Raw genomic sequence first — 12667 nt, 5'->3', positions numbered from 1 at the left:
CATTCCATTAATGAGTAGAGGCGCTTATGAACAGTTGATGAAAAAGATTATAAAAATACATTTTATTTTATGTACCTCTAATCTTTTAATCTATAATAAATTTCATCTGAAACAATCAGCTTATTCGGTTCTACGCTAATTATTGAAGATAAGACTCGATTTTATGATTCTTTTAAAATAATATGAACATATTTTTTTAAATAGTAACACAATGGAAAACAAAGCATTAGCAAAGCTTATCTGTCCGAGGAAGAAAGCAATAAAATTTACACCGATAATACTAACATACAATGTTTCTTATCTGACTCATTGTCAACTCCATCAGTTTATGGCGTTAAACTATAGATAGTTCGCTCATTATAGTTTCAGCGCAATGAACAAATAGATATACAATACTGTTTAGCAGAAGTTGTAAAGTATCGATAGAAATTACCACGATAATCCTTTTCGTATAAATGAGTCGTATCTTCTGAGCCGAGATGGCCTAGTGGTTAGAACGCGTACACCTTAACCCATGATTGCGGCTTCAAACCCAGACAAGCACCACTGAATTGTCATGTGCTTAATTTGTGTTTATAATTCATCTCGTGCTCGGCGTTGAAAGAAAAAATCGTGAGGAAACCTACATGTGTCTACTTTCAACGAAATGAGGTCACATGTGAATTCACTAGCCCGCATTGGAACAGCGTGGTGGGCTATGCTCCTAACCTTCTCGTTAAAAGGGAGAGGAGGCCTTAGTCCAGCGGTAGGAAATTTACAGGCTGTACATCAAACTTTTAACAAACGTTTTTAGTTTGTTTAAAACGTTTTTAGTTTGTAATCGCTTATGGATCGATTTATAAATTAAATAAGTATTTATTTATTTTCCGTATATCGATTATATCCGATATATCATTAAAATAATAAAATCAAACTCGGAAGACTGTATCATGTCAAGATGTCCTTCCATAAAACGACGCATTACATCAATGTTATTACTGTTTAAGAAATACTAAAAAACATAACATTGAGATAGTATGGTTCAATTATATATTACGGATTAAATTACTATTTTTGATAAGTGAAACTGTTTTTGCGAGATATAAAGTTATTTTTATTTATATACAGAAATAAAATTTTAATGATCATTCAGTTTTAGAGAGGAAACTATATGTTTTTTTTTTTGTTTTTATAACATGCTAAGATACATTGATACGCATACGTAATATGCAGATCTAGATACAAAGAGAGAGAGACAGAAACGTCTTCGAATTGAACTCTCGGGACCACAAAGCGTTTTTAAAAAACGACTTCTATCTATACCATAGCAATAATAATTGTCCAAATATTCCTAAGATTAAAAATCTATAAAACGATAAATGATGTTATTTAATATAAGCTTGTTACTGTCCCACTGCTTGACTACGGCCGACTCTCCTTCGTCACGATATTTTCCTGTTCCGCCGACCATAAGATAATTAATGTTCCACAATTAAGCACATGAAATTTCAGTAATAGACTTAGGGCCTAACCCGCAAGCATCGATTGCAATTCAAGTATTCTTACTACTGGGTTATAGAAGATCCCAGATCATTTCTAAAGTACCCACAACTTCACAATAGGTACACATACTTTTTTCATTTCAAATAATAATAATAATTTTGTCAATCGTGATTCAGTTATAAAACAGTCTCCTTGCTCAAATTCGAGCAATGTTCTTTTTGTTTGAAAACAAGCGTTAAATTTCTCGAATAATGTAACTCGAAAATTATCTAAAACGCCGTCTTAGATATTATTATTAAGACTAATAATCAATTTTGAAAGCAGACATCTCATTATAAATTAACATAGACACATTGCTCATTGCTTATGAACTTTCCGGAACGATAAACCTCATATATTGAAAGTAAAAGGAGTTGAAAAAGATGTGGTCGTAATTAATAGCAACATGTTTGTATGTGTGTAAGATATGTTGCATGCACTAACATATGACGCGGTATTGCAACAAATAGCCGACAGTTTTGAACACTAATTAGATTCAGTCTCCGATTTGACTTTAGTGTTGAGGTCACATTGATGGAACAAATTCTAAGAACGCTCCCGTTCAGTATAACACGAATTGACCAGACGTGCTATTATTTAGTGATTACTAATCGCTATTTATATTAAGACCTTAAAAGCGTTGACCGCTAAAAATATTTATTGAACTCCACCGAGATCTTTGATTTTTTTCTTTTTTATTCAATGTAGCAAGGCAGTCTAGCAAATGGGCCACCTGGTGGTAAGTGCTATATTGACTATCCCTTAATATTAATAGACAGTGTGCTTACAACATTGGGAACTGAGATGTTGTGATCCTTGTACATGTAGTTATATTGGTGAGTCAGCTCAAATCGGAACACAACGATACTAAGTACTGCTGTTTGACGCTAGAATATGTGATGAATAGATGGTATCTAACCAGGCGGTCTTGCACAAAACCCTACCTACCAAAATGCTTTACGTCTTAAAATCGTTGATTGCTATAATATTTTATGAACACCATCGAGAAGTTAAAATCAGGTACTAGACAGATTAAATTAAGTAAACATATTTGCCATTTTTCTTAATTAATTTCTTAAAAACGTCGTAGAACTTAATGCTGTCTTTTGTCTATAAATCTTGTTCATTGGTTGGTGTCTAATAAAAAATATTAAAAAAATATTTTGAAATCTTATTCAAAACTTCAAGTTATCGTTACCGTATAGTTTTAACTATATGGAACCAAAACATAAAAATATTGGTGCCGTGCCAATTTTATGTCGAATGCTTTTTATATTGGTATAGAAGTTTATAGAAGTTGATGACGAAGCGACATCTAGTGACGGATTACAACAACACAACATATATTTGCCAATTTTCATGAAAAACGGTCGCGTAGGGTGGAATTCAATAATTTCAAACAGCTTGAAATTATTTAATTATTACTAACATGTATAGAATGAATGAAGATATTTTTCGAATTCAAATAGGGTTATAAAAATCAACTCCGTATCATGATAAACGAAACGCCCTTAGAAATATAAAATTGCGACGTTGTCAAATTTACTAGAGTGCACCAAAAAAATGCAGCTAGCAACATCGCACTGCCTCCTACACCACTCACACAAGTGCACTGGCAGGTGTGATATTATAAAGAAACTCACACAGACAAAATTCTTGCACCCCTAGAGATCTTTTCCTAGAAATGCTTTCCCACACAGACACATATGTGTCAGTGTGCAATTATCTATTTAAAAAATACTAGCTCGGCCACCCGGCCACCGAAAACATCGTCTACGATCGACATTTGCGTGCAATTTATTAAGTTTAAAATTATAACGTTTTACTTAATTATGAATAAAATGTATTTTGATACTTCCAAATTTAAAAACAGATTTTATTTATTTGTATAATATAACAAAGGAAATTTGTATTTAAATAATAGCAAAATGATTAATCATATTATACCTATATTGATATCATCAATCATAGCGTTGCATTAACAAAAATATTGATTTAGCCTTGAGCGGTTTCTGTTAAAATCAAATTTATTTATAAAATTAAATTTGTAATCAAAAATAATTGCTCATATATGGACACAAAAAGCGAATGTTAAAAATGTTATTATTAATTTAAATAATCAGCGTCTTATTTTTAATTGTAGGTTAATTTAAATATTGACAATAATATTTTCATGAGAAAACATATATAGAATGAAAACAAACGATAATAAAGTTTAAAATAAAAACGATTCATGAATCGTCCTCGAAAAATTCGACTCAATATTAGTTGAAAGATTCACACAAGTATCAAGGGATGGGGTGCAAAGGAATGCAGCGTAGGTAAAAAAACGATTTACAGTTAGCCGCGGGGGTGGCTGTTTACAACCGGTTTCTGAACCTCGAAGCACTGACATTTTAACCAATATTGTTATTTCCAACATTTTAAAAGGTGTATATAACCATTTGATTATTATTAGATTATGTTTTTTTTATTTAGATTCAAAGATGGTTTTAGAAAGGTTAACAAATTTTGACAGTATATTTTGTAAGATTATCAGTAAAAAAAAAATCAAAAATTTAAAAGATGTATAACGCTATTTTAATCTGCATATAACTTTAACAGCAAATATATAAAGTAAAACGGAACACAGAAATACTATAATTTATAGTTAACTTCACTGGAAAGGTAAATTATGTCAAACAAATCTATTTGTGGCATTACTAATCACAGTAAATTTCACAACTTAATTACTAAAGTTTTTCTAAGTTGATCGACTTAATTTACTTTTGAAAAAGGAAATTGCATAACTCATTTTTCAGCGTCGTTATAAGACGTTAGAAGAATTCTCAGTATAATATTGTGAAATACTTTCGAAGCCTTATTAATTTTTAGAAATCGGTTTTAGAATAAAATAATAAAAATGTTCATCTTGAAATACATTTCCAGCGATGTAATACTAGATAGCAAATACAAACTATGAAAATTACGTTTTAAACTGCTACTTACATCTATCTAAAGCACTCGTTTCTGAATTTTATGAACTACTCAGAAATAATAATCTTGTAGGTTGATCACAAAAAAAAACAAATATGTCTCATCTATTAAGCGTTCCCGCAATCACTAAGAAAGTCCGCCAGAAAATAGCTTGAAGACTTATTTGGTGACAAGTTTTTTGAAAATTATTCGAAAATATAAACAGTAATAATTTCGCTTATTAGTATTTAGTAGTACTGCGCTTTTATCGTTTTAGTACCGAAGGCCAAAACAGATTCCGCTCTTCGATCTAAAAAAACCATGGCAGACGAAATTTTTAGGCCGCATATCTAACGTGTGAACAACAATGCTGCCTTCGTTCTCAGTAGGTTATATATGTATGACGCTGTGCAAGCGGAGTGTTGATAGATGTTTCTTAGGAATAAGATGAAGTTATACGAGCATGTCGCGACTCTACTAGCGTAGGTAAGTAAAAATACCTTACAGCGGCAATTATACATAAAAAAATGATTACACGAGCGTCAAGTTAGCATCCACCGTTAGGATGTCAGAAATAAACTTCAGTTTCTTTAGCACCCAGCATAGTTACGTACAGTTCCTAATAAGTTATAAAAATAGTTTCGTCGATTAACAAACGAAAATCGCGTCTTGATAAATCAGATACTTACTTCGCAAATATATCTTATCTCATCGGATTTCGAGTCGATTCGAGTCATCCAATTTGACTATAAAATATAAATATAAAATAAAATAATCAAAATATATTGACTTCTATATTCTTAATAAGTTTTAAAGCATTTTCCAAAAAGCTTTGGTGACTAGCATTTTTTATTGTTTTTTTTAATTTAGTACTTTGTGTGATAATATCGGAAATTGAAAGATGCTTGCCTATCATTACGTGTTTTGCCTCAGCTAATGGTTCCAAATTATAACTAGCATCTCTCCCTGCAAAGATTCGAACAGCTCTGGTCTCTAGCACCTTTTGGTTTTTATTAAATCAATTTATTAATGTGAAAAATATCTTGTGTAAAAATTATATCTTATATTTTTTGTAGATAATTGCGTGACCTACATGACTGTATTTTTTGTCAAACAAATTTTTAACATAAATTTCATTCTGATACTTTTGACCTTGGATATATATTTTTTTAGCAGATGTTTCATCGGTGTGTATTATTGATATTATATTTGAAATAAAAATTGTAACAATTTTCAGCTTTATGTGAATTATTGCAAGCTTATCATTATTAAATTGTCTCTTTTTACTCGACTAATAATAGATAGATAAAAACTTTGTACTTAAGATTTGTATATATGTCATTTATATGTAAAAAAATATTAGTGTATTTAAGTATTACATATGGATATTTTAAATGTAATATTATTGTTTCATAAATTAATATACCTAAACGATAACATCAGTTAAATATTAATTTAACTTTTTATAATTAACTTTAATATAACTACTTAAGCATTCGGGTTATTTTAAAAGCTACTATAAACAGATATTTAGTCGTATAGAAATATAAATAATACAAAAAGTATCGCGCTAAGCTACCCCCCCCCCCCTCCTGCTGTATCCGGTCCGACTGTTACCTACTCATTACTAACATATTTTACCTCCCGTTTTATCGTTTTTTCTTCTTATTTCAAACACCTTTTAATATCTTCGATGCTTTTGATCCCAATTATAATCTTAAACGTTAAGTTAGAAATATCGACGATACTAAAATAACAACAATATATTTATAATGATATGTATTAGTAAATTATTACGTGATTTTTTTTCTCTACCCAATTACGTACTTACATATATAATAATAATTAGGTACTCAATTTATAACTGTTCTTTTTTTAAATTAAATGTACTATTTAAAGCGATCCATTCGAAGACCTTAATTGGATTAGTGTTTCCTGTGCGAATTTCCGGGATATAATATTACAAAATATTTATATTGTCAATAGAGATAGGTCCAGTAGTTAGAACGCGTGCATCTTAACCGAAGATTGCGAGTTCAAGCCCAGGCATGCACCATTAAATTTTAATGGCATTTTTTTTATTCTCGTGCTCGGCGGTTAAGGAGAAATTCTTGAGGGAACCTGCATGTGTCTAATTTCAATGAAAAAATGTCATTTGTATCCACCAATCCTCATTGGCGCAGCGTTTTTGAATAAGCTCTCAAGCAGTGGCGTATTTACAGGTTACCTTGTTTATTTTATTTTTTTACTATCACTAAAATTAGGTGTATTCCCTCTCACTCATACAGAATGCCAGTAAAGGTTATAATCGGTTATGACAAAAAGAATACTCATTAATTATCCTTTTAAAGATACACCTAGAAAATAATAGTTTGTAGAATTGAAACGTAGATGTACAAAAACATGGTTAAAATATATTTCCATCGCATCAAAACATTGATTTATTTTAAAATTAAAAATAGAACTGCACGTCACATGATTTCTATGAATTATTGAAAAAAAATCTTTCTCAACATTCAAATCGTTTCGCTTGCAATTTGTTTACGTGTCGTTATTTATTAACCTATTAACATACATTGTATGTGATACTTTTTGTGTCTTGCTTTTAAAGTAAATCAGTAATTTCAAGAAGCACAATGATTGGTCATTTCGATTTCCATTTGAAATATTTAGATATGATTTATGATATTTGACTTTAAATTCCTTCAGTTATAGGTTTCATCCATAGTACGTTTAAGATAAATAAGAAAACGAAGTATTTTTAAAATTATATGTTAGTATTGAGTAAGTGTTACTTATAACAAAATATATACAATAAAATTATATAATGGAACTGAAGAGTTTTTTTTTTGTTTTGAAAACGCTAATCTCTGGAACTACCGGTCTCGCTGGATTTGAAAAAAATATTTTTGTGATAGACACCCTAATTCTTGAGGAATTATAAGCTATTTAAAAACTCGCTTCAGCAAAAGAGTGAAGCACGAACGTTTAGCGCGGTCAAATCGAGCGGATCAGATTTGTGCCTTTTTATTTAAAGTTACGCATGTTTAATTTTTGTTTATATTTTAAAATATTTTTGCCTTGCATATTATTTATACAACAAATTACTGCTTACAAGGAAATAAAAATTCACTAGAAGAACAATTTACAAGATTATATTAATGAGAGAGAATAAGGTTTGGAAACATTTTACTTTTAAATACGATATGTGTTAAATTTGAACCGATCTCCCTGCGGGCGGACGGTCATCAATTTGGCGAAGGGGGAGCAAGCCGGGCGAGCTCAGCCTCGACTAACCCCTTATTTTACATTTCACACTCCGGGAAAATCGTTAGAGAAATCTGCGTAACGTGCATGTCCGAGACATACGCACACAGACTCACGCACTGTAGGCGCGCGTCCGAGCCTCCTCTGCCCATCCTCGCCTATATCGACCAAACTTCAAGAAATCCTCTTACCTATACGCACATGTGTACATGTAAATCGAAATTAGATACGGACGCGTCCACGTGAAATTTAAATTTTGTGATGCCAGAAACGTTAACTTTATATTTGTATTATAAATTTTGAATATGGCCATTTCTTATTTGCATTGGTGACTTGGTCACTCTGACGACGTCTTGTACGTACTACATAAATTCGCCGATATTTTGTTTTCAAGAATCTTTCAAATAATATAAATATTGTTTTGTTGATATATTTTTACTGTTTACATATTAAAGGAACATTTCACTCACGGGTAGCAATGATAACATTTATCTATGTGATTGCATTACAGCAAAACGTGAACTAAGGCGATCAGTTGAAATATATTGCCTTGGGACGGCGTTCCGAATGGTCACATACAATATTACCGTACAATGTCACTATGCAAATGTATGTAGGAAGGCTTTGTGCGTACACACTTACGAACGCGGGGCGACGGGAGTCTTCTCCACATAATCCGAGCTTCCCCCGTAGGCCTCGCGCCTGCCGGCTCTTGCCAAAGATGGTCTACGCATGTGAGTGTACACACGCGGCATTTTCTCTTGAAGCTCGCCACTGGCTTTTAAAGAGGGTGGCAGGCGGTTGAGGAAGGTGGGAGCGGGCGAGCCGTTACGAACGGGTGACCACGGTGGGTGGCGTGCGGACGGCCAAGCGGACCTACGTGCGTCTCCTTGCTCCGGCGAAGCACCGTGCTACCTTCGACAAGCACATCGCGAGTCTACAGCACACCAGTCATGTCATCGCTGTGGCGTGCAACAGGTACTTGGCATCTTACTTAGTTAACGAGCGGATCATCTTTGATCCTTTGATCTTCCAACGATTAGGCAATATGTAACATTCACTGTGCAGAAGTAATCAATTAAATAGAGGCTCAGTAATTATATACATTTTTCATTATTTACATTCTATATTTGTAGAGAAAGGAACTGAACAGTAGGCATCTGCGAAGAGCCAGACGGGTTCCATTTAAATGAGTGTACTCAACGCCCTCGCCAAATGGTAATCCTCTGTTCCCGAAATACCTGTAATAGATGTTAATTAGAGCTCTGCCCCGTACGATGCTGAGAAAAAATAATTTAAACAGGTCGTAATTAGAGATGTTTACATAACTGTAAAACAAATATTTTCTCAATTCTTAATATTTTTTTCCGGCAGAGGGTCGGGTTTAAGCATATTTATTTTTCTCAAAGCTAGAGGAAAAATCTAAAATTACATCTAAAAGGCGAGTACTGTGCCTTGCAAAGAGAGAGAGAGAGAAAAAAAAAATACCGGATATTATATAGATAGGGCAGCGATGTGTTAGGTAGGAGTGAATTTTTCAAAGTTTATATTTCGTTGCACATGTAGCCACTACCTTCGCTTTAAGAGTTACTGGGTCAAGATAATGAAATTATAATTAGCGTTCATATAGCAACTACATATGTATATGGATTGCTATGTTAAAATTGAACAGGGCCATGACGACGGGAGGCTACGGCTCGTTTGAATCGAACGCACGTCCGGGCTCTCCACCCTTAGGGTGTGTAGTGGACTTTTCGCTCAGCTTGATATATATTTTCCATTTCTCCCGATGTAGGCAACTGCGGCTGTCGGTTCCGGAAAGCGGTGGAGTTGCGTCCGAATTTACATGCGTCGTCCGGACGCCCCCTTGATTGTCAACGCTTCGCAAGAATCCCATCTACGATCTGCGTATCAGCAACGCAATCAAAATTAATTAAATTTGTGGTGAAGCTATTCAGCTCAAAGATACGTGGTTATTTATTATAACAGTTCATTTATTTCCTTATTATAATGAATAATATCGCCCATAAAAGGTGATTGGGTATTAAAATAAATAGGAATGTGAGAAGGTTCTTATTGTTATTCTACATGAATTCAATCCAAAAATGTGTTATATATTTTAAATTGTTAATGTATAATGTATATATATATATATATATATATATATATATATATTGTATATATATATTATAAATTGTTTTCAATAACAGTAAGCAAAGGATTTTAATGTTTCGGTCAATACTCCATTCTAATACTCAAACTCTCACATACTCCTAAAGACTAGAAGGATTCCTACGTACTTACCGATTAAAGCTAATTTCATAATCGCAATGAAATAAGACGAAACTGGCTATTTTCTGTTCTGTAATCAATACCTACTTTAAAATATATAAATATTATTATTTATTAATTAATATTCGTCCGATTTAATTAGAAGTATTACCCTTTTTTGTTTCATTATTACCTTCATTCAATTACATGGTAAGATCCGTATTACGAATGAAATATATTTGCCATAAATATGACATGAAATACAATAATATTCGCAAAATCAGAAATCGATCAACAAATGTTTTACGACGCTGCTGCTGTCTAGCACACTATAAATGCGTCACCTACTTGTTCCAAGAACAAAATACGACCTTCCCTTACATTCATAGAACTCTTAGACCACATTTTATTGTACATTTATTATAGCTTAAGCAAAAACACTTAATTTTCTAGTACTAACGTGCTCTGTAATAATATTAATTGTAATATTTCAAAATTAGAAATAATTATAATAATTTAATTATAATATTATTTCAATAATATTAAATGTCGTTTTTTGTGTAGTTTATGTCGGATTGTGATGCGATTTTTATCGTTATTTACGTAGCTTCTTCAAAAAGTTACTTTAATTAGATATATTTTAATATATAGTGTTCCAAAAATTCTGAATAAAAAGCAAACTATAAATAGAAACAGTGAGCACTTAAAATGATAAGGTTATATTAAGACACACAAAATGTATGTATTATATGGATAGCGACTAATTTATTTTACCGTAACGGGTTATAACAGATACTTCTAATATAAGAACCTATGTTGCGAACTGAATCCAGTGCTCGAGGGTTAACGTTAATGCGGTAAACAAAACATTAATATTTGAATGAATAATGACCGTACGTGGACTTTGATTTAATTTAAAATTTATAATAAATAAAATCTTACCTTTGCCTGCGATATATAACATTTATTAAAAAAATACTTACTAATACAATGCATACATACTATTTAGCATTAGACAAAAACGTAGCCTTCATTGAAGAAGCTAATTTTTACGCAGAATATTAGCTATTGCGTAGAATATATTATTTAGAATTTAAAATATAATATAAATTAACTAAAAATAAATAAGATCAGCAAATTATAAATAACATTCTTTGTTTTTTATACGATAGAAACAACCAAACGATTAAATAGATTACGATATTATTACAAGTGACAGAAAATGTAGAAAGTTAATTTAAATAAATATCAGTAACTAAAACATTTCGACGTCCAATGTATGAGTAAATTTCGAAGCGTTCCTTTCTCAACCTGTTCCATTTCCTATGTCTGCATAATAGATAAGTTTATATACGCACATATGTAAATAAGTACTCCATAGCACATAGTATAGGGACCGATATATAGTTTAAAGCTATACTTATACATTCACTTGACAATACTAGCCTCCCCCATACCAGGATATTTTACTTTCTCTGGACGAGGCCCCTTAGGCGCGTTGAACACCACCCGGTAAGGAGAGCCACCCACCTCCCTATCGCTTCCTCGGACCCACCTCACGCATAGTACACACCATACAGAGAGAACTAATTCTGCTAACCTCCATAAACTCATACGTGTATATATAGACTTATTTAAATACGCAATTTGGAACGAACCTCTACTTAAACAAGGAGGCCCGTACAAAGCTCAAATCAATTTAGCATGGATTTTAGTCCGGGTGATTAAAGCCAAATTAATTTACAATTATATAAATTAAGATTGATATTTCAGTTAAAACGGCATGCATGGCTTTGTTTCATGTAAATAGTTTTTATTACTTTTTTATTTGTCTTAAAAAAACGTATCTTGATTTTCATAATTAATTCTTCAAATGATATTTACTATGAATTTGCGTTAAATGTTTAGAAATAACGAAGTAGGTATTTTAAAACGTTAAGACTCTTTGCCTTTTTACTACAGAGAGTTTGGAAAAATATATGAAGAAGTTGATAGTCTTGGATAACTAAAAATGTAGCTATACTGTATGCAACCGAAAGGTTGTCTCTAATATATTGGGCAATTACTATTTTTATGTGCAAAAACTATCCACAAGTAGAACTGTATTTAAAATAGATAAAAAATAGATAAAAAATTAATTTAAAAAGTGAAAAATACTAAGAGATGGGACGAATATTCTTTTTGCGTTCGTTATCTGACATATTCAACAGATATGCGTACTATAACTTGCTTAAAATGTCAAATATTTTGCCGAATAAACTTCCATTGAATTGGTTGATTTTATGAATAGTAAATATAATGACAGGAATTATAGTTACCACCACAAGGGACTGCTTAATACACTAGTCCCAAATTTGTATGTTAACATTAAGTTTGTTTTATTTAAATACCCTTTTTTAGAATAAGTAAATATAATACCAACGCATACTTTTCACAAAATCGTGGCAGACGATTTCTGTCAAGCTGTATGCCAATGATTTTATGTTTTACCGCACGCTAGAATTTTTTTTGTGTATCTCGAAAAATAAAAGTTTAATTTGCAAGTATAACATAAATATTTATATTTATATTCTACAAAATATCTGTCTATATGAATTAGCAGTGTCATTGAATACACATTGGAGATTTCACACAATTATGTATTTAAATACAA

Source organism: Vanessa tameamea, chromosome Z (genome assembly GCF_037043105.1).
Source record: "Vanessa tameamea isolate UH-Manoa-2023 chromosome Z, ilVanTame1 primary haplotype, whole genome shotgun sequence".
NCBI classification, from domain to species: Eukaryota; Metazoa; Arthropoda; class Insecta; order Lepidoptera; family Nymphalidae; genus Vanessa; species Vanessa tameamea.
This window is presented reverse-complemented; position numbering follows the sequence as displayed.